The sequence below is a fragment of the Narcine bancroftii genome, chromosome 3 (assembly GCF_036971445.1).
Source record: "Narcine bancroftii isolate sNarBan1 chromosome 3, sNarBan1.hap1, whole genome shotgun sequence".
In the NCBI taxonomy this organism is placed as follows: domain Eukaryota; kingdom Metazoa; phylum Chordata; class Chondrichthyes; order Torpediniformes; family Narcinidae; genus Narcine; species Narcine bancroftii.
This window is the reverse complement of record NC_091471.1, coordinates 20,220,870-20,243,842: the sequence shown is the minus strand read 5'-3', so window position 1 is coordinate 20,243,842 and position 22,973 is coordinate 20,220,870. Positions and strand designations below refer to the sequence as shown.

At 40.3% G+C, this 22,973-nt stretch overlaps 1 long non-coding RNA gene across 1 annotated transcript in view; it reads left to right on the top strand.

The window, feature by feature from the left end:
- LOC138756992 (uncharacterized) overlaps positions 1-20,816 on the top strand; it is a 216,825-nt gene extending 196,009 nt beyond the window's left edge. Inside the window, exons 4-6 of the long non-coding RNA XR_011353260.1 lie at positions 4,865-4,921; positions 14,263-15,662; positions 19,198-20,816. This is a non-coding gene — a long non-coding RNA (uncharacterized lncRNA). The remainder of the gene's footprint in view (positions 1-4,864; positions 4,922-14,262; positions 15,663-19,197) is intronic.
- Positions 20,817-22,973: the final 2,157 nt, after the last annotated feature.

The window sequence follows — 22,973 nt, the reverse complement described above, 5'->3', positions numbered from 1 at the left end:
CAGAGAGGACAGCTTCTCCACCAGATTCTGGGGAATGATTGCATTAAATGTTGACCTGAAGTCAATGAACAGCAGTGTTGTTCTCCAGGTGGGTCAGGTCAGAGTGAATGGACAAGGCTATAGCGTAAACTATGGAAAGGTTTCCTCTAAAGGCAAATTAAAATGGGTCTAGTGTCTCTGAGAGGTTTCTTTTGATGCATTCGGTCACCAGTTGCTTGAATTATTTCATAATGGTGGAGGTCAGTGCCAAAAGGCAGTTATAATTGAGGTCTATTAATGTGGCCCTCTTGGATACTGGGATGATGATGGCTGCCTTGAACACTACATGAATGGTGGACAGTGTTGAAAATGTCTGTGAAGACGTCTGTCAATTGGTCGGTGTAGACCTTCATTATCTGACTGGGTACTGGGATTTGAGTTGAAATAGAAGAGCATTGGTACAAATTGTACAGGTCACATCAGCAGCACTGTGTATATTTTTGGACCCTGTCTCTAGGGAGGGATATACTGGCATTGAAAGCAGTGCAGAAGAGATTCACTTTGCTAATTCCTGGAATTATCACAAAGAGCTAAAGAAATTAAATCCATATTATTTGGTATTTTGAAGATTTGAGGTGACTATCGAAACAATTAATCCTGAGGAAACATGCTAAGAGAGTTGTTGAAATGTTTTTACTCCTGAAACCATCTGCAATGAGCAGACAAAGTTCAAAGATTTGGGGCTGATCATTTAAAATTGATGAGCCTAAGAATTTCTTCACACTGAGGCTCGTGAATCTTGGGAATTCTCTACCCGGTATAATGATCTGGCTGGATCACTGGATGCATTTGAAGAGAAAGTAGATAAATATTTGAAAGATCGGGTATTAAGATTGGGAATTGAACATCTACAGGGAATGCTGCCATTGGAGAGCAGCAGCATTCATCAAGGATTCACATTCACTCTCTGTTCTCACTGCCACCATCAGGAATGAGGTACAGGTGCCACAAGACTCGCACCACCAGGTTCAGAAGCCACTGCTATCCCTCCACCATCAGACTCCTCAACATCAACTTTAATCAGGAATTTATTTCAGGACTCTTACTTTTGCACTTTTATTGATTTTTTCCCATGTCTGTATTGCACAGTCAGTTTGTTTAAATGTCTTTATTTGTTTATATGTCAGTTTTGTTTTTTTGCATGTGGGAATAGATAGCAATATCTCAAAATTTGCAGATGACATGGGGTTGGGTAGCAGGGTTAACAGTGATGAAGACGCCAGGAGGGTGCAGAATGATTTGGACAAGTTAAGCAAGTGGGCCAAGATGTGGCAGATGCAATATGATGTGGATAACTGCGAGGTTATCCACTTTGGAGGTAAGAACAGGAAAGAGGACTATTATCTAAATGGTATGTGTTTAGGAAAAAGGGAGGTGCAGAGAGACTTGGGTGTTGCTGTGCATCAGTCATTGAAAGTGGTCCTGCAGGTACAGCAGGCACTGAGGAGGGCGAATGGTATGTTGGCATTCATAGCGAGAGGATTTGAACAAATTTGGAGATATGTGTGCAGTTTTAGCCACAGCAGGAAAGATATTAAAGAGATTGAAAGATTGACGAGAACATATATAGAGTTGGTGCAGGGAGTGATAGGGAAAGCTTGAATGGGTTAGGAATGTATTCCGTGGAGCATTGGACACCAAGGGAGATTTGATGAGGGGTAGATGCAAACAGGGTTTTTCCACTAAGTTTGGGTGAGGCAACAAGAGGGTATGGGTCAAAGGTGAAATGTGAAATATTTAAGGGTAAACTTCTACACTCAGAGGGGTGGTGAGAGTGTGGAATGAGCTGTCAGTGAAGGTGGTGGCTGAAGATTTGATTTTGATATTTAAGAGAAGATTGGATGGTTATGCAGATGGGAGGGATATTGAGGGCTATGGTCCAGGTGCAGGTTGATGGGACCAGGTAGAATAAATAGTTTAGCCTGAATGAGATAGGCCAAAGGGCCTGTTTCTGTGCTGCAGTCCAATGGTTCTATGTCTTCAATTGACATAGATCTCCATCAGTGTAGCTACTTTTACCCTAGTTCATGCAATGTTCCTTAGTTAAAGAGAGTAGTATTATTCAAGATAACTTCATTTTAATCCCTGTACTAAAGGCTGCTAAGAAATGAGCCATGTTGTCTGATCAAACATTCTAACCCAAATAATCTTTGAGTTAAGAGTTTGAAAATTCAGTTGCTTATTGTTTGTACACTCACTCCGACAAGAAGGAGAGAAGATTGGCCCATTGTAATATCATTCAAAATGCGAGGTTATCCACTTTGGAGGTAAAAACAGGAAAGAGGATTATTATTTAAATGGTAACTGTTTAGGAAAAGGAGAGATGCAGCGAGACTTGGATGTTGCTGTGCATCAGTCATTGAAAGTGGGCCTGCAGGTGCAGCAGGTGCTGAGGAAGGTGAATGGTATGTTGGCACTCATAGCAAGAGGATTTGAGTCCAGGTGTAGGGAGGTCCTGCTGAAGTTGTACAGGGCCTTGGTGAGACCACACCTGGAGTACTGCGTGCAGTTTTGGTTGCCTTATCTGAGGAAGGACATCCTCGGCATAGAAGGTTCACTAGGCTGATACTGGGGATGGAGGGACTCGCATATGAAGAAAGGCTTGTATTCTCTGGAATTTAGAAGATTGAAGGGGGGGATCTTATAGAAACATATAAAATTCTTAAGGGTTTAAACAGACTAGACACAGGTAGGTTTTTCCAATGCAGGGAATAAACTAGAACCAGCTGTCACAGTTTAAGGATAAGGGGGAAGTTTTTTAGGACTGAGATGAGAAAACATTTCTTCTCTCAGAGAGTGGTGGATCTATGGAATTCTTTTCCACAGGAAGTAGTTGAGGCCAGTTCCTTGTCAGTATTTAAGAGTAGGTTAAATTTGGCCCTTGTGGCTAAGGGGATCAAGGGGTATGGGGAGAAGGCAGCCATGATCATATTGTAGGCTTGAAGGGCCAAATGGCCTACTCCTGCACCTATTTTTCTATGTTTCAATAAATGGTCATTCTCCCTCACCTGCAGGAAAAAGAATCTCAGGGTTGTATGTGATGAATTGTGTGTACTCTGACCATAAATCTGAAATCATATTGAATATTTGGATAGGCTTGAGGGGCCTAATGGCCTCCCCAATAGCTTCAAAATTCATATTCTAATTCTGAAGTATAATTTTAAATGTTTGAAGTAGCATATTCCAATACTGAACAGACTTATAACTTGTCAAAAATAAACAAAAGAATTCATCTTGATTCTCATATATTATATGACAACACAATATATTGAATCCAAGGCTTTGATCGCTTCATTGAATTGAAGTCTTTAACTAAGTGGTGAATTAAAGTGTGCAGTCCAAAAGATTTGGTGGTGACCTTAAGCACTTCTGTCTACTTCTAATGGGTCTGTGTACATTTGTAACTTGTTGCCATCAATTTGTCATTGGATTCAAGTAATGGGAATTTTTTTCACAGTTACAAACCAGTGTATTTATTTAACAAATTTTCTGCCATTGTATTTCCAGTTAAAATGTCATTACATTCAAACGTCAGCTGCTCTGATTCAACATTGGATTTGGCTGGAAGTTGGTCCTTTTACACTCCCCTTGAAAGCCGGTATTTAACCAGCTTTTTCACCTCTTCATTTACCTGATCACAATAAAACTGTTATGCGGTGGGGGGGGGGGGTGGGGGGGAGATATTTTCAACCTTGTACTTACCTGCCAAGGTAGGTAGTATCAGAACTGATGCATTTTGCATCAGCTCCTGTGTAAAAGGCTTACCCATCATCCCAAGATGCCAACACGATAATGCTGTGGGTCCCGCCTCCTTTTCCACCGGGAGACGTAAAAGTCGCACTGAACACTCCAATCCGAACCATCCCGTCTTTGAACACAGGTCGTTGACCTGCCGATTCAGTGGGACATCTGTGTAAAAGGGATGATGGTGGCAGTTGTAGCAAACAGCTGAAGGTTTCAATTTCAACCGTCAGACACCTACTTCATCGCTGAGTTCACATGAGGCACAATATGGTTGTAAAAGATCCCACCAACAGAAATGGAGAGGATTTCTCCTCACATATTCGATGTATTTTGAGAAAATCATTAAGAAAGCTACTAGTCATCTGGTAATTATCACCTTTGGAAGTCTTAGGGCAGGAATAATAATGCATACAAGAACCAGGCCTCAAACATTTTTCAAAAGTAATGTAATTAAACAGGAAATTTGCAGACGCTGGAATTGTAGTGCAATGCACAATACATCTGGTTGGATTGGACAGAGTGGTCAGATAGGAAGTTTTACTGACTTGTCACCCACATTTAGAAAAAGTGAATAACCTTGATTTGCGTGTTATCCAGTCAGTTAATCTATAAATCATACAACATGTTTGCAAGAATAAAATCACAAGTACAAGGGATGGTGTTACCAAAGCAAGGAAATTACAGTTAAACCATGCAAGACATCATCGTTTAGTATCCTTTTACTAAGATGGGAAAGGAGTAGAGAGATGCAGAACCTAACGAGGGCAAATGTGATTAGTACAGCTAGCGATCCTTGTCAATATGAATTATTTGAGCCCAAGAACTCATTTTTGAGCTGACATTGGCCAACATATTGACAACAATTGGCCAGCATTGAACTCGGCATTGGCGATCTGAGATGAAGCCATGAGGCACCATTGTGACAGATCAAGAAATGTTCCAGACTTCTTATTTTGCCTCCGAGAAACATAATAATCAGTTCTGTTCTGTTAATCAATATTTGGAGTAATTGTGACCTCAGAGTCAGCGCTCAAAGTGCTGCAATAAAAACAATATGTTGACTTTTTTTTTTGTTTGGCAGGTTTTAGGTCATCTTTGTGAACTACTTTGTCCCAATAAAGACGTTTCAAAGTCAGAGGTATCATTTAAAGTGTACTCCTCTATTAATTCAATAGAAATTCTTGTATACACTCAAAATATCAAAGTAAGTTGCACAACTATAAACATTAGAATTCTATTTAATTATCTACTGTTATATTTCTGATGCCGCAGTATAAAATCTCAATGTGGTTTGACTTCATGGAGTTTCTACCAAGTGATTCTGTTAACAGATTTCCTTTCTGTGTCTGCTTGATATGAAGGAAGTCCTTTAACACCCCCAGCTCTGATATCCATATGGCTCATTCAAAATCACAATTACATTAGTGTTTGCAAGAGCTTTATGTGCATTAATCTGTATTTCTTATTGCAAATTTTCAAGTGTGCTTAATTGGTGGTGATAAGCTCAGGTTGTCAGGCACAATGGAAATATAATTTCTTTCTTTCTTTCTTACATTCTTTCACTCTATTTCTCTCTTCCACTTTCTCTCTCTCACTCATTCTCTCTTTTTTAAAATATTTTATTTAAGAATTAAAAAAAAACATAATACATAATCAATAAAACCATGACAAGAACAAATGTGGTAGAAAGAAGAAAAAACACAAAAAAAAAACTTTTATCCCTCCCATCCTCCCTCCCTCCCCACAAACCCCCCCCCCACCACCCACTAACCTTACCCTAAGTATAAAAAAAGAAATAAAAAAAAACAGGAGAATGGCAAAATGAAATATGATTCTCAATACAAACAATGATGAAGTTAAGGGTTACCAAGGGGACAGACTTTCAAGAGACCTTCACACTTTCAAACCAATATCATATAAATATGGCCTACATATTTTCAAGAAAAAAATATATTCATTACATCAATTAAAAGGTAATTTTTCAAGTGGAATACAGGAACGCAATTCTGTACGCCACCTCTCCTTCCCTAAATCCATGTCTGATTTCCAAGAAATGGCTATACACTTCCTATAAACAGTTAAAGCTAATCGTAAAAATTCAATTTGATCCATAGATAATCTTAGTTTAGAACTAACCACTTTAATATTACCCAACAAAAATAGCATCGGACCTTTAATATTTTCTCCAAAGAGTTTTTAACCTTTTAACCTAAAGGTTTAATTTTAGAACACTCCCAAGAAGAATGAAAAAACGAACTTCCTGATCACATCTAAAACATAAATCTGATAATGCTGGATTCAATTTTTTTTAAATGTCAGGAGTTAAGTATAAATGATTCCTAACATTAATATTTTTGTCATATTTTGATTACATAGTTGCATCTAATCATTTTCATCTTTTCATCTATTTAAATCAACCTCCAATCTTAATCTTGATTTATGAATTCCTGACTTGGGAGAAATTTTTGAAGTAATTTATACATCTCTGTAATAAATTTATTTGTACAACACTTACTTATCAATAATTCTAATTTATTCTGCCTAGGCAGTGTCAAATTATAGCCTAACTTGTCAACCAAGAAAGCCCTAACCTGATAGAAACAAAGAAAGGTACTTTTGGACAGTAAAATTTTCCTTCATTTATTGAAAAGTTATAAATTTACCAGGTTCAAAACAATCCTCTAATTTCTTTATCCCCAGTTGACTCCAAATCCGCAAACATTCATAGAAAAAGAAAGAAGTCCACTTTGATTCAAATGCATTTTTCAAAAGATCAGGCCTTTTCCACCTATTTCATAATTTATTTTATTCCATAATTCAATCAAAGATCTCAAAATAGGTGTATATCTAATTCCTGTTAACAATTTTGAATTCCATTTATATATAAAATCCTTCAGAGAACCTGTTCCCATTTTACTCAATTCTATTTTAACTCAAGCTGACGAATTATCTAATTTGAACATCCCATTAATAAATGTCAATTGAGCTGCTCTATAATAATTCTTAATTTTATCCTGCTCTTAAACTCTTTCTTTTTTTTACCTTCTCTCTTCTTTTCCTTCATAGTATACAAAATGCTGGAGAGAAACAAAATTTGTGTTAGGCATCCATTTTCTCATTTGAATATTATTTATTCCGTTATGTAAAAAACATTTTGCGTTGACTTCCTGGCAAATAGATATTTAGCAAGTTACTTGAAAAGTTGTGAAATGGATATTTTATTATTCATCCACTTATGGTTCTAGGCATAAAGATTGCATGGAATTTGATATTTTAAAGCCATCTGGTTCTTGTGATAATAATTGATTTGTTTCAAGGGCACTTTCACTGAGATCTATGAATGGCTATCGCTGGAATTGCAGCAGGAATGGGTGGCGCAGTTAGTGTAGTTGAGTGCACAATGCTATTACAGTGCCAGTGACTGGGTTCGAATCCAGCACTGCCTCTAAGGAGATTGTACATTCTCCCTGTGGTGGCATGGGTTTTCTTCGGGTGCTCCAGTTTCCTCCCTCTTTACAAGATTTATGGGTTAGCAGATAAATTGTTCACGTGGTTGTATTTGGGCAGTACGATCACGTGGGTCAGCAGGGTCTATTACCAAGTTGCATCTCGAAATTGAAAAAATAATTAAAATAACTGAAAATAATGAATGACTGGTGTCGGGCAACTGAACTGTAAAGCAAGTATACACACCCAAAAATTGATCAAACCACAAACATACTTGCTGGAATTTAGAAGAATGAGAGGGTGTCTTATAGAAATGTATAAAGTTAAGGTGGGCATAGATAATATTAAGGTGGGTAAGTTGTTTCCTTTGGTAGGAGAGACCACAACTAGGTGACATAGTCTCAGGATTCATGGTGTTACATTTAGGACAGAGATGAAGAGGAACTGCTTTTCCCAGAGGATGGTGAATCTGTGGAGTTCATTGGGCAATGAAGCAGTGGAGGTGACCGAAGTAAATATATTTTAGACAAGGTTAGACTATGTAGGGGAATTAAGGGATATGGGGAAAAAGAGATAGGTGGAAATGAGCCTCTCATCAGATCAGCCATGATCACGTTGAATAGTGGAGCAGGCTCGATGGGCTGGATGGCCGATTCCTGCTCCTATTTCTTATGTTTTTGTGTTCTAATATATTGGCATACCATATAATCATATAACAATTACAGCACAGAAACATGCCAGTTCGGCCCTTGTCCATGCTGAACACCTTCTTCCACCTAATCCTATTGACTGCACCATAATCTTTTATTCCTTTCTCGTCCATATACCTATAAGACTTTTCTTTAAATATTAAAATCAAGCCCGCATCTACCATTTTGGCCAGAAGCTCATTCCACACTCCCACCACCTTTTGAGTGATGAAATACCCCCTCATGTTTCCCCTAAACTTTTTCATCTTAATCGCAATCCATTTTCACTTGTTTGAATCTCCCCCACAATATTTAATCTATCTGCCCCCCCCACCAAATAAATTGAAATACCTCCACGAACAACCAAAGAGTATTTGTGAAGTTTTAAAGCAGTCTGGGTGTAAAACAGAATAAGTCAAAAAACACAATGTATTTCACACTCACCCAAGGATATAGGAACATAGGAACATATGAAGTAGGAACAGGAGTAGGCCAAAAATGGCCCATCGAGCCTGCTCCACCATTCAATACGATCATGGCTGATCTAATTTATGACCTAACTCCACCTACCTGCCTTCTCCCCATATCCCTTAATTCCTCTATCATGTAAAAATTTATCTAACCGAATTTTAAATATATCTAATGAAGCAGCCTCAACCACTTCCCTGGATAGAGAATTCCAAACATTCACTACTCTCTGGGAAAAACTATTTTTCCTCATTGCTGTCCTAAATCTACTCCCCCGAATCTTGAGACTGTGTCCTCTTGTTTTAGTTTCCCCGGCCAGCTCAAAAAATCTTCCTACATCTATCCTATCCATCCCCTTCATAGTCCTATGTTTCTATAAGATCTCCTCTCATTCTTCTGAACTCGAGCGAATACAATCCTAGACGATTTAATCTTTCATCATAAGTCAACCCCTTCATCCCAGGGATCAACCTAGTAAACCTCCTCTGGACCGTCTCCAAAGCCAATATATCCTTCCTTAAATATGGAGACCAGAACTGGACACAATACTCCAGGTGCGGTCTCACCAGTACTTATACAGTTGCAACATTACCTCCCTACTCCTGAATTCAATTCCTCTAGCGATGAAGGCCAACATTTCATTTGCCTTCTTAATAACCTGCTGCACCTGCAACCTAACTTTTTGCGATTCATGCACAAGCCCTCCCAAGTCCCTCTGCACAACAGCATGCTGTAGTTTTTCACCCTTTAAATAATATTCAGCTCTTTTATTTTTCTTCCCAAAGTGGATAACCTCACACTTACTAACATTGTACTCCATCTACCAGACCTTTGCCCACTCATCCAGCTTAACTATATCCCTCTGCAGACTCTCCACATCCTCATTACAATTTGCTCTTCCACTCAATTTGGTGTCATCCGCAAACTTGGCTACACCACATTTTGTCCCCTCCTCCAAGTAATCAATGTAAATGATGAACAGTTGTGGGCCTAGCACCGACCCCTGCGGCACCCCACTTACCACTCTCTGCCAACCTGAAAAACTCCCACTTACCCCAACTCCCCGCCTCCTGTCAGACAACCAACTTTCAATCCAGGCCAATGGACTTCCCCGGACTCCACTTTCCTGTAACTTACTGATAAGTCTCTTGTGTGGTACCTTATCAAATGCTTTATGGAAATCCAAATACACAACATCAACCTGTTCCCCTCTATCCACCGCAGCCATTATATCCTCAAAGAATCCTAACAAGTTTCTCAAACAAGATCTTCTCTTTCTAAAACCATGCTGCGTCTGTCTGATTGAACCCTTACATTCCAAAAGTTTCACTATTTAATCTTTAATGACAGCTTCAAGCATTTTTCCAACTACAGATGTCAAGCTAATTGGCCGGTAATTTCCAGTCTTCTGCCTACATCCCTTCTTAAAAAGTGGCGTGACATTTGCTGTCTTCCAGTCTGCCGGGACCTGCCCAGAATCCAAGGAATTTTGGTCTATGACCACCAATGCATCAACTATAACTTCTGCCATTTCCTTCAGAACCCTTGGATGCATATCATCAGGACCAGGTGATTTGTCTGGCTTTAGTCCCATTAGTTTCTCCATCACTACTTCCTTTGTAACAACAATTTTATCAAGGCCCTCCCCAACATTTTCATCCTTAACTCCGCACTTGGGCATCCTGGACATGTCTTCCACCGTGAAGACTGACACAAAATATTTGTTTAATGCCTCGGCCATTTCCTCATTTTTTGCTACCAGTTTTCATCCTCCAAGGATCCGATGTTAACTCTGGCCACCCTCTTCCGTTTTATATCTTTATAAAATTTTTTGCTTTCTGTTTTTATATTTTATGTCAATTTACTTTCATAATCCTTTTTCCCATTTCTTATTACCTGCTTTGTAACCCCTTGTTGTCTCTTAAAGTTATCCCAATCTTCCAGTTTCCCACTGCTCTTTGCAGTAATTAGCCCAGTGACATGAGTTTGTTGCAATTTAATGTTCTGCTTTCTTCATTGAACTCCTACAGTGTGGTTGCCAACAAGATTTAGAGAGATACAGGAGACTGTGAATGCAGGGATCTGGAGGCAAAGCAACCTCCTGGAGGAACTCAATGGGTCCAGCAGCATCTATGGAGAGGGGTTGTGTATCAAAGGAATTGGTGACATTTCGGATTACTAAAGCAGACTCATGTCACATGCAAGGTCCCCAACAGTTTTCTTGTTCCCTTTTGAAAGTTTAACCATCTGCAACATTACAAGAATAAACCTCATACTCCAACCTATAAGAATGTTGATGGACTTGAAGCCTTCCCTTTAAAAAGATGTTGTGATACTGCCCAAGCATCAAAAAAATTTTACTTAATGAATATGGGCTAGTTCCCTAAATTGACCAAAGTGTGGAGTTTCAACAAACACATTAGAGGTGGGACAAAAAATAACATTTGGGAGCAGGCTTCAATCAAACTCTCATCTGCTGGAACCATGAACCGTATGTCGCAGAAACAGGCCATTCGGCCCTTTTTGTCTGTGCCAAACCATATTACTATCCAGTTCCCGCTGACCAGCATCTCCATATCCCTCCCATCCATATACCTATCCAATTTTTTCTTAAATCTCAAAATTCAGCCTGCATTTATCTATTCAGCTGGCAGGTCATTCTACACTCCCATCACTCTTTGTGAAGAAGTTCACCATTAAGCTTTCCCCTTTCTCACTTAAGCCATGTCCTCTAGTTTATATCTCATCTCTTTTCTTTCTTCTTTGGCTTGACTTCGCGGACGAAGATTTATGGAGGGGGTAAATGTCCACGTCAGCTGCAGGCTCATTTGTGGCTGACAAGTCCGATGCGGGACAGGCAGACACGGTTGCAGCGGTTGCAGGGGAAAATTGGTTGGGTGGGGTTGGGTGTTGGGTTTTTCCTCCTTTGCCTTTTGTCAGTGAGGTGGGCTCTGCAGTCTTCTTCAAAGGAGGTTGCTGCCTGCCGAACTGTGAGGCGCCAAGATGCACAGTTTGAGGAGATATCAGCCCACTGGCGGTGGTCAATGTGGCAGGCACCAAGAGATTTCTTTAGGCAGTCCTTGTACCTTTTCTTTGGTGCACCTCTGTCACGGTGGCCAGTGGAGAGCTCGCCATATAACACGATCTTGGGAAGGCGATGGTCCTCCATTCTGGAGATGTGACCCATACAGCGCAGCTGTTATCAGCTGCATGTCTAAATCTAATTAATTAACGTTGCACTAACCACTACACTAACCACGCTACCACAGTTGGTACTACTGGAGTCATAGAGTTTTACATTATGGAAAGAAGTCCTCTGACACATTTGTCTATGCTAACCAAGGTAGTTCAATTCACAGGAGAGCACAGTTGGCATAGCGGATAGCGCAATGCCAGCGAATAGGTCCGGGGTTTTAATCCCACATTGTCTGTAAGGAATTTGTATGTTCTCTCCATGTCTGCATGGGTTTTTCCTGGAGTCTCCTACCATTCAAAGCATACTGGGGGTTGAAGGTTAATTGGGTGTAATTGAGCAGCATGGTCTCATGGGCAGAAATGGCCTGTTATCAGCTGCATGTCTAAATCTAATTAATTAATTTATTAGATCACTATATATAAATATATATATATATATATATATATATATATGGTATTAAGGTGGATAGAAAATTGGTTGATGGACAGGAATCAAAGAATAGGTATGAATGGGTTCTTTTTGGAATGGCAGCCAATAACTAGTGGGGTACAGCAGGGCTCAGTGCTGGGGCCACAGTTGTTTACAATATATATATCAATGACTTAGATGTGGGAATAGATACCAATATCTCAAAATTTGCAGATGACATGGGGTTGGGTAGCGGGGTTAACTGTGATAAGGATGCTGGGAGGGTGCAGAGTGATTTGGACAAGTTAGGAGTGTGGGCCAAGACATGGCAGATGCAATATAATGTGATAAATGTGAGGTTATCCATTTTGGAGGTAAGAACAGGAAAGAGGACTATTATCTAAATGGTATCTGTTTAGGAAAAAGGGAGATGCAGAGCAACTTGGGTGTTGCTGTACATCAGTCGTTGAAAGTGGTCCTGCAGGTGCAACAGGCACTGAGGAGGGCGAATGGTATGTTGGCGTTCATAGCGAGAGGATTTGAGTAGATCCTGCTACAGCTGTACAGGGACTTGGTGAGATCACACCTGGAGTACTGCATGCAGTTTTGGTCACCTAATCTGAGGAAGGACATCCTTGCCATGGAGGGGGTACGGAAAAGGTTCTCTGGACTGATACCAGGGATGGAGGGATTTGCATATGAAGAAAGGTTGGATAGGCTAGGCATGTATTCTCTGGAATTTAAAAGATTGACGAGAGGTGGATCTTTTAGAAACATAAAATTCTTAAGGGTTTAGACAAACTGGATGCAAGTAGGTTGTTTCCAATGCTGGGAAAAAATAGAACCAATGGTCACAGTTTAAGAATAAGGGGGGATTTTTTTAGGACTGAGATGAGGAAAAATTTATTTCTCAAAGGGTGGTGGATCTGTGGAATTCTTTGCCACAAGAAGTAGTTGAGGTTGGATCCTTGTCAATATTTAAGAATAGATTAGATGTGGCCCTTGTGGCTAAAGGGATCAGGGGGTATGGGGAGAAGGCATGATTGAATGGCAGTGTAGGCTTGAAGGATCAAATGGCCTACTCCTGCACATATTTTTCTGTTTCTATGATTCTAAATCTATCCACCTACTACTGGAAGACCATCTGATATATCCACCACCCTCTATTTGAGAAGAGACCTCAGATCCCTTTTAAATCTTTCCCCTCTCACATTAAATCTATACCCTCTAATTCCAGATTGCCTTTCCCTGTGAAAAAAGACTAATTATTTACTTTACATATGCCCCTCCTAGTTTTACATATCAGTCGACCGGCAGATAGGTTGATTCCCCTTTTTTAGTCTCATTTTAATGGTTTTATGGCAGATCTGGCGTATAACTTGACTCCCCTCTTTTGAATGATTTTGAGGGTTTTATGACTCAATTTATATGCTGAAATATATGGTACTTGAACTGACATACTGACAAGATTGTACTCCCTTATGAGACACCTACACCTTGAAAAATGTCATTTGGTGGCAGAACATGGCAGTCTGCTTTTGAAATTCTATTCACAATGAAATGAATTTGAGAAGAAGGATTGTGACAAGCTGCTGCTATTACACAGCATGTTTCCTGCTACCAACTGAGAATCGAGTTCAAGGCAGTGAAACTCCATGCTGCCTCTGCACCATGTGAGATCTTGGGGAGTTGATAGAGTAGATTATAAGTAAATTAATGCAAAAGGTAGTGAACATAGCTAGGGAACTACAGAAAAACCCTCCCCACCTTTAAGAACATCTATGGGGAACATTGTCGTTGGAGAGCAGTAGCAATCATCAGGGATCCACACCAGCCAGAAACACGATCTGTTCTCACTGCTACCATCAGGAAAGAGGTGTAGGTGCCACAAGACTCACACTTCCAGGTTCAGGAACAGCTGCTACCCCTCCACCATCAGACTCCTCAACAACAAACTCAATCTGGGGCTCATTTAAGGACTCGTTACTTTTGCACTTTATTGATATTTTTCTCTCTGCATTTCAGTTTGTTTAAATTTCTTCATTTGTTTACATATGTTCATTGTGTAGTTTTATTTTACACTATCAAAAAATGGTAATCTGCTTTACCTGCAGGAAAAAGAATTTCAAGGTTTTATGTGATGTCATATATGTACTTTGACAATAAATCTAAAATCTGAACAAAACTGAAATCTAAATTAAAATTTAAAAAAAAATTGCAGATGCAGGAAATCTGATTTTCCCAAAATATTTTCTTTTTCTCTTTCCACAGGTGCAGCCTTACCAGCTGAGTGTTACCAGCTATTTCTCTTCTTACCGTTAATGGAGTATTGAGATGTACTGGTGTGTTTCATCCAGCTTTTCCCCCTGAAATAGACAGGCTCAGGTTGAATTCAGCTGTTACAGAGGTGAGGGGAGGGTCACCTATCAACATTACCTGTGATTGAATGCTCTCAGCTGAACAAAGTCCCCAGATAAGTCACAAAAAAAAAGTTGAACGCTTCTATTTGCCCACAACTTTGAACAGAACTCTAAATATATATTGCATTGTCCTCAATGAAAACATCCTGAGAATAAGCAGTGGTCATACAATGACTGTCCAATTAATTCCCATTCTGCCGACAGAGTGGTTGGATGCCTTAAAGTACGCTGTAGGGATCTTGGCGGTAATGAGATTTAATGAACACAATCTGTCAGGCGTCATGTGAATACCTAGTTCAGGCTGATGATCTGAGATTGGAGCAAGTCAAGCATGAAGGTGCTGATCCTTTGTCCTGCTGCAGTGTTTAATTCTTCACACTTCTTGTCATCCAGAACCTGCTTTCATTGCCGCTTACGTGAAAATATTATTTTCACCTTCAGTGCATTTTCTGTTCAATAAAGTTGAAATGTCAGCCCCAGAAATAAACTGGACTCCACTCTAGTCACCAAGACTAACTGCCTGTCATGATGTGGATGTACTCAGCTCTTCATATTTGACCCTCTGTGACCTCTAACTCTGACCACCTTCTTTTCTGGTGACTTAAGGACTATATCTACCCTCCATCGTTTCAACATTTCAGTCCCTGTTAGATTTCCTCTTGTTTCCTTATTGTTCCTTCGTTGCATTACAACAGTGTTGTCAAAACTTAGGTGATCACACAGCGTCCATGGGAAGTAAAGGGTAATTAACGGTTTGGGTCCGAGTCATTCTTCAGCATCCCCGGATTTTGATTGTTGTATTCAACCACAGCACCTGGAGATTTTCTTGGTTTTCCATTCAATAGCTGATTCTCATAAGTCTTAATTTTTTGATGACCCAGAGACCATTTGGACGATCAGGTCTATGATGTATCATAGAGAAAATCCATTCTCCCACTAATTGGCCTAACATATTCGACAATACTGAGTTTATTATTATACATACATATAATGTGCATATGAATCAAAATGCAATACTTTAAATTTAAATTATATTTAAATTTTAACTTGTTTTAAATTTAGACATTTAGCCCTTTTTGGCCCATGAGCCCAATTACACCCAGTCGACCTACAGCCCCCGGTATATTTTGAAAGGTGGGAGGAAACTGAAGCACCTGGAGGAAACCCACACAGGCACGGGGAGAACGTACAAAGACGTGATTCCACTCTCTCGTATTTCCCAATTTCAAAACATGTCATCTTCACCGAAAGGTAAATGATGATATTCCGAATTACTATCTTATTAATCCAATAAATCAAACTCTGTAGCTTTAATTCATTGATAATGATATTCTTTAAACAAATATATTTAAAAAAACCAAAAAAAGATAGATTCAAGGAAATTTATTTTGATGCTTACAACTCAATGGTTCTTCGAAGAATGAAAGCAAACTCCCCATACGCCCGGATATTACAACATATAGTAACTATGGTAACACTACAAACAACAAACTGTCTTAAAGGGATACTCAGAAAATTAACTAAGAAGCAAAAACACAAGGTTGTATTGCACAGACAATACAGGATTCGAAACCCAGTCCCGCTCGCAGGCACTTGTAACAGATTTGAGCTAACCATGCCATCCAAACTGTGCTACACCAACAATTCCACCCTGCTGCTTGTTGTAGCTGAATGGGTACTTACAAAGGCTAACAAAACATGCATGAACTTCCCAGTATGGAAAGAGATTACAAATATAAAAATGGGTAGATAAATATACATTCCAGTAACAGTGAGTGAAAGACAAAAAGTGACATTTCAATAGTGCAGACAGGAGGTGCTGAAGTAATTTATGATTAGGGAAGTATGGGATGTCTAATCAACATTGGAAAATAACTGTTCTTGAACCTGGACGTAGGTGCTGGACTTCAGGCTTCTGTACCTTTATGCAGAGAAAAGAAGAAAAAAGGTTGTGATCAGGGCTATGGGGGGGGGGGGGTCCTTTATTATGTTGGCAGTGCCCCACATTGATGGCTTCAATGGATTAAAGGAGGGAGACCATGATGAATTTAGCTGAGTTTGCTACTTTCTACTATCTTCTGTATTCCTGGGCACTCAAATAACCAAACCAGACGGTGATATAATCAGTTCCGTATACTTTCTACAGTACACCTATTGAAGTTTGATGGAGCACTGGATGTCAAATCTCATCGAACACCTTAGAGGTCTGATGAGGCTTTCTTCGGACCTGGAGGTCAGGGTGCTCCTAGTTTGGAGTGGACTCTGTGTAGCTGTGGGGACTGCAGCAATGCTGGACGTGAATCCCTGGACACTCAGTGACTCTGAGGGAACTTTCTGTTGCTTCACTTTCTCTGACTGTAAGAGTTGTTTCACGCAGTTTCTGCTGATGGTGAATCTATCTGCCTTCCGGCAGATGTAAGCAAATTCCATGTAATATTGCACTGTTTTTATTACATGACAATAAAGGGATTTGAATCTTTATGGTGTTTTTGTACACAGCTGTAAACACTCACCTACAACCCACCTACATTTGAAAGGATTTACAACAGTCAATCAACGTATTTATTTAATTTATGTAGACATACACACGGTAACAGGCCATTTCGGCCCACGAGTCCGTGCTGCTCAATTTACACTCAATTAACCTACAACCCCAATACACCAAACATTGGGAGGAAACCAGAGTCTCTGGGAAAAAAACCCATGCAGCCCTGTGGAGAGCGTACAAACTCCTTATAGACAGCACGGTTCCAATCGCTGGCACTACTAATGTGTCGCACTAACTGCTAAGCCAACCAAGCCGCTCTTCACAACCAATGAAGCATTGGCATGTGGAAGCACATGAGAGTCACAGGGAAAATGTGTATACTCCAAACAAACGACACCTGAGGTCAGAATTGAACACAGTTTCCTGGAGCATTATGTGCATTAAAAGCAAGGAGCTCAAGAGTATCAGTGTGCAGACAAACATTACTGTATAAGTCCACAGCTTCCTGAAATTTGAGCCATCAGTGGTTAAGGTAGTTAAGAAGGCATTACCTTCACAGACTGAGGCACTGAATATAACGGTCTGATTGCCATCATAAATAAAGCATTGGTTGCATTCCACATAGAGTGCTGTATAACATTCTGGTCACAGCATTCTAAGAAGGATGTGGTTGCAATCGAGAGAATGCAGAAAAGATTCACTGGGATGCTTCCAGAAATGGAGGGCTATGGTAATAATGAGATATTAGATAGACTTGGTTTATTCCCACTCAAGGAGGATGGGAAATGACCTTCTGGAATTTATAAAATTATGAGGGGCATAGGTAGGATAAGTATCAAAATCATGTACGTGAGGGAGGGGACTATATATAGAGCGCTGGTTTATGGGAGATGAAAGAGACGGAAGATACTTGAATTTTGAATGAAAATGCAATACCAGAGGATTTCAATGAGTCAAGTAACAAGTGTGGAGAACACGTCAATATTGAATGGAATTGAACAGAATTAATTTGTTTATTGTCACATGCACCAAGATACTTTGAAAAGTATTTTATGTGCTATCCAGGGAAGTCAACTCATACTTATGTATAGCAGGTAGTTAAATAATAAGCTGAGAGTGGGAGTGCAATGGAGAATTAAGGAGGCAGGCAACTTGGATCTCTGATTCCCCCCCCTCCCCCCCCCCCCCGCACAACAGATTGAATGCAGGCATATCATGAGCGATCACCCAATATGCAATCGGTTTCTCCATTGTTGACCTCTCCCGCCTTGCAGATGCTCTGGGACGTGAACTTTTTCCAGGATTGTGGATTGATTTCAGAGTTTCCATGTCTGGATCATTATGTGTGTGTTGTGGGTGGTACAGTTTGAAAAAAAAATCTCATTTATAGGAATCAACATGTTGAAAAGTATTTTAAAAATTAAAATGTACAAAATGATTATTCCAGGTCATCTTATACTGTATAGAAGAAAAATATTGGTCAATGTCTCTGGCTGGAAATTTTCAACAAGACTAACTTGGGTGGAAGGTCGTAAAGTAATTTGAGAGATTAGTTCAGTCTTGACAAAGAGTTCCAGCAGAGGGATTTGGGAGTCCTCATGCAAGACTCCCTAAAGGTTAATGCATGTAGAGTCAGAGATAAGGAAGGCAAATGGAATGCTGGCATTCACTTCAAGGGGGATAGAATATAAAAGCAAAGATATAATGTTGAGGATTTTTAACACATTGATCTGACCACACTTGGGGTGTTGAAAGCTGCTTTGGGCTATTTATTCAGGGAAGGATGTGTTGGCATTGGAGAAGGTTCAGTTGCGGATCCTGGAATGAAAGGGATAGCGTATGATGAGTGTTTTATAGATCTGGGACTGTACTCTCTAGAAGAGTGAGGGTCCGGATCTTATTGAAGCCTATTGAATACTGCACAGTCTGGAAGAGTGGATGTTGAGAGGATGTTTCCTATAGTAGGGAAGTCTTGTACTAGTGGGCCCAATCTCAAATTACAAAAAAAAATTGAGAACAGAGGTAAGGAGGAATTTCTTTTCCCAGAGGATGGTGTATTGGAAGAATTTGTTGCCGCACACAGCTGTGGAGGTATATTTAAGACATGTTCTTGGTTAGAAAGTTAATCAAGGATCATGGGGAGAAGGCAGGAGAATGGGGTTGAACAGGATAATAAATCAGCCGTGATGGAATGCTGGGAGGACTGATGGTCCAAATGGTCCAATTCCACTGCAATGCTCTCAGCCTAATCAATTTTTCATACTACTTACCACATGGTGTTTCTACTTTTGTACCTAGTTCCCCTGTTTGGGAAAGGAAAAGCCACAGAAGTGAAGAAAACGTGTCTGGCTACTTCAGTTCTATGAGATTTTGATGGATATAAGAACACAAGAAGAAAGGAACATGAGCAGGAAACCATGCCCCTCAAGCCAGTCCTGCCATTCAATGTGATCATGACAGATCTACACTAGGCCTCAACTCATTCTCTGTGTCAGATATCCTTTCTTTTCAAATGTATCTACTTCCACTTTTAGCACCTCTCCATCACTCTGTGGGAGAGCGAATTCTGGAAAAAGAAACATTTTGTTATACTTTGGTTTTGTTACCTTGAAACCGTGTCTTTATATTTGAGCTTCTCCAACAAGTGGAAACATCTCAACATCTACCCTTAGCATCTTCTATGTTTCAAAAATATCACTCCGTCCTAAATTTGATAGAAAGTGGGGCTCATGCATTTTTTGCCTTTTAATTTACAGTATGTGGAACATAGAACGTTACAGCACGTTAACAGGCCCTTCAGCCCACGATGATGTGTAAACCAACTCCACAACAATCCAACCCTTCCCTACCTCACACCCACAGCCCTCTATTTTTCTTAGAATTTCGTGCCGAACCAAGATTCTTTTGAATGTCTCTCAATGACCATCCCCGGTACTGCATTCCAGGATCCCCTAACATTCTCTGAGTAAAAAAAATACTGACCGTCCTTCTGACATCCCCCCCTAAACTTTCCTCCACTTAAGTAGATGTCCTCTGGCATTTACTATGGTTACCCCGGGAAAATGGTCCTGGCTATCCATCCCGTGGAAGCCCCTCTGCTTGCGAAACAACCTCTATCGCTGCCTCTTTGCTACACGTGACTATAAACTTGAACCGGACTAGAACAATTGTTTTAGGAATCTGGTACTAGGCATGCAAATGATGGGGCATGAGGTATAATCTATGAGGTATAATTTATGAAATACCTCCCACACATCTACTGTTAAATTTCCCCAGTTAACTGTGAAAAGTCTCAGAAGTCAAACCTCTCAAATTTAGAATCTTCCTTGGTGTGCAAATGTCTGACAGGAAATGGCTGCAACTCTCTCCTCCAGAAGGAGAATCCTTGCTCAAAAAGGAATTCTTTGGTCTGGTTAATGATGTCAAGATGAGCTGTGCATTGCAAGAAATATAGCTTTCTGATAAATGCTTTCCAGCTTTTATCATTTTCATCTTTTTCAGACAAGATCATACTGTGATCCCTAACAGATACTGTAAATGGTAACTCAATCATACTTATTACTCAATGCTGCTTTTAAAATAAATTGCTCCCTGCTTAGTTTCAGATGATATTTTTATACATACAGCATGGTAACAGGCCCTTCTGGCTCACTAGTCCATACTACACAATTACACCTAATTGACCCACAACCCTCATACATTTTGAAGGTGGGTGGAAACCAGACCCAAATGAAATCCATGCAGACATGGAGAGAACGTACAAATACATTGTAGACAGCACCGGACTCAAATCCTGGTTGCTGACGCTGTACAAGTGTTGCGCTAACCGCTTTGCTAACTGTGCTGCCCTCTTGATGCAGATAATTATTTTGTACATCTTCCAATTCCATCAAATTACTTTATCCTGATCTTTACAAACTGGGTGAGTTAAAGTTCCTATGTTTGCTATTTTAAGGTCAGTAATTAATGCACATGTATTAATTTTGTGCATTTGCTATTTTAACATGATGAGTTACAATTATTCAGTGTCTTTAACATCATTACATGCTCCAAATTTCTCTGTGTGGTTTTCTTTCAGGGGCAATTCACCCAATTTTTAGTCGATAAGACATTACTTCACAATGAGCACTTTGGGGCTTTTCCAACATGAAAGATGTGGCGATAATGTGGTCATTGTGGGGCTGATTTGCAAACAAAGTCAACATCGGACATAAATGTAAGTGCGGATGATGTTTTACCGATGTTGAGCATTATAATTGGTGACAGACCTCGTGCTTATGGCATTTTATGGCTGACACATTAACGCAAGGATCTCACACTTTGCTTCGCTCCTTGACATGTAAATGACAGTTACAAGGTTAAGTTGAATCGAGCCAAGTGTAAATAATTTATAGCCTGTACTGGGGATGAACTGACCGCTCATGCATCAAAGCAGATGATATTGCATGCCATGCTATTAAATGTATGCCCAGCAGGATGAATCAGAATGCCAGATAATACTGTGTGGATCGGATTCCACACCAAGTGTATCAGCTGCTTCTGTCAACTTTCCTGCAAAGTTCCTTTCCTGTATTAAACAAGAGAGTGGTAGAAAATGTGCAAAGAGCTCAGAAGGAGATTGCTCAACCAAGATAAGAGAAAAACATAAAAGTCTGCAGTTGCCATGTTCAAATCTTGGATAAGCTCAGCAGGTCAAACTTTATAGAGCAAAGATAAAGTTACATAACTAATGTTTTGAGCTTGAGCCCTTCATCAAGATATGAAAAAATGTAGACAAGTCCTTGAACAAAGAATGGTGGGGGGAGGGGCAGAGGGAGGAGCACATTCCCAAAGGCTGGAGGTGGATGAGGGAGGGAGGGCATGCCAGCAGGCATTAGGAGAAGGGATGGGTCTGTGAATGGAGAGGGAAGTGGAGAGGTGCAGGAAAGAAGGCAAAGGGAAATGGAAGGGAGGGGAACAGCGAGTAGGCGAGTAGAAACCAGAGAAGTCAATGTTAGTGCCAGGCAGTTGGAGTGTGCCCAGAAGGTATATCAAGTGTTGCCCTTCCAATTTATAGTGGTCTTTGTATGACACTGCATGAGGTCATGGACAGACTTGTCAGCATGAGAGTGGGGCATGGAAATGAAGTGGCTGCCCACTGGGAGATCACTATCACTGATGGACACAGAGTGAAGATGCTCAGCCAAGTGATTGGCACCCAGTCTCTGATGTAGAGAAGGCCACAATGGGAGCACACTTCCTACCTCACCACCATTTAGAGCCCAAAATAGTCCTTTCAAGTGAAACAGTACTTCACTTGTGTATCTGCAGGAGTTATCTCCCTCATCCGTTACTTCCATTGTGGACTTCTCCACATCAGAGAAACTGGACACAGACTGAGAGATTGCTTCTCTGAGCACCTTCGCTCTGTCTGTATCAGTGACAGGGATGCCCCAATGGCCAGCCACTTCAGTTTCACGCCCCAATGCCATGCTGACATGTCTGTCCATGGCCTTACAACTGTCTCACCAAGACCATCCATAAATTGGAAGAGTAAAACTGGATATTCCAACTAGGCACTCTGTACTGACAATAACCACACCAGCAGTGCGAGTATAAGACAGTTTTAATAAACTAATGTGTACACTAAGAGGTTTTGTCTCTCTGAAAGACGAACCTGGAAGGCTGGACTGTAGCTCTGGACTACTTTATAGACAAGGTCAAACGGGATGACCCCTGGTGACCGAGTGGTTTAATTACATATCACCACACACTCTCCAACCAGATGGGATTAACACTGACTTTTCCAGTTTCTTCTAACCTACTCTCTGTTCCCCTTCCCTTCCCTTTTCTTTTCTCTTCTTTCCTTCAGCTTTCCACCATCTTCCCTTTCCATTCACAGAACTGTCCCTCCTCCCCCTGTTTGCTGGTGTGTCCTCCCTCCCTTATCCACCTATTGCCTCCTGCCTTTGGGACTGTGCACATCCCCCTCCATTCAGTTCATGCTCCTACCTACATTTTTTCATTGCTTGATGTAGACCTCAAGCCCATAACTTTGGTTATGCATCTTTAGCTTTGATAGATATTATAAAGTA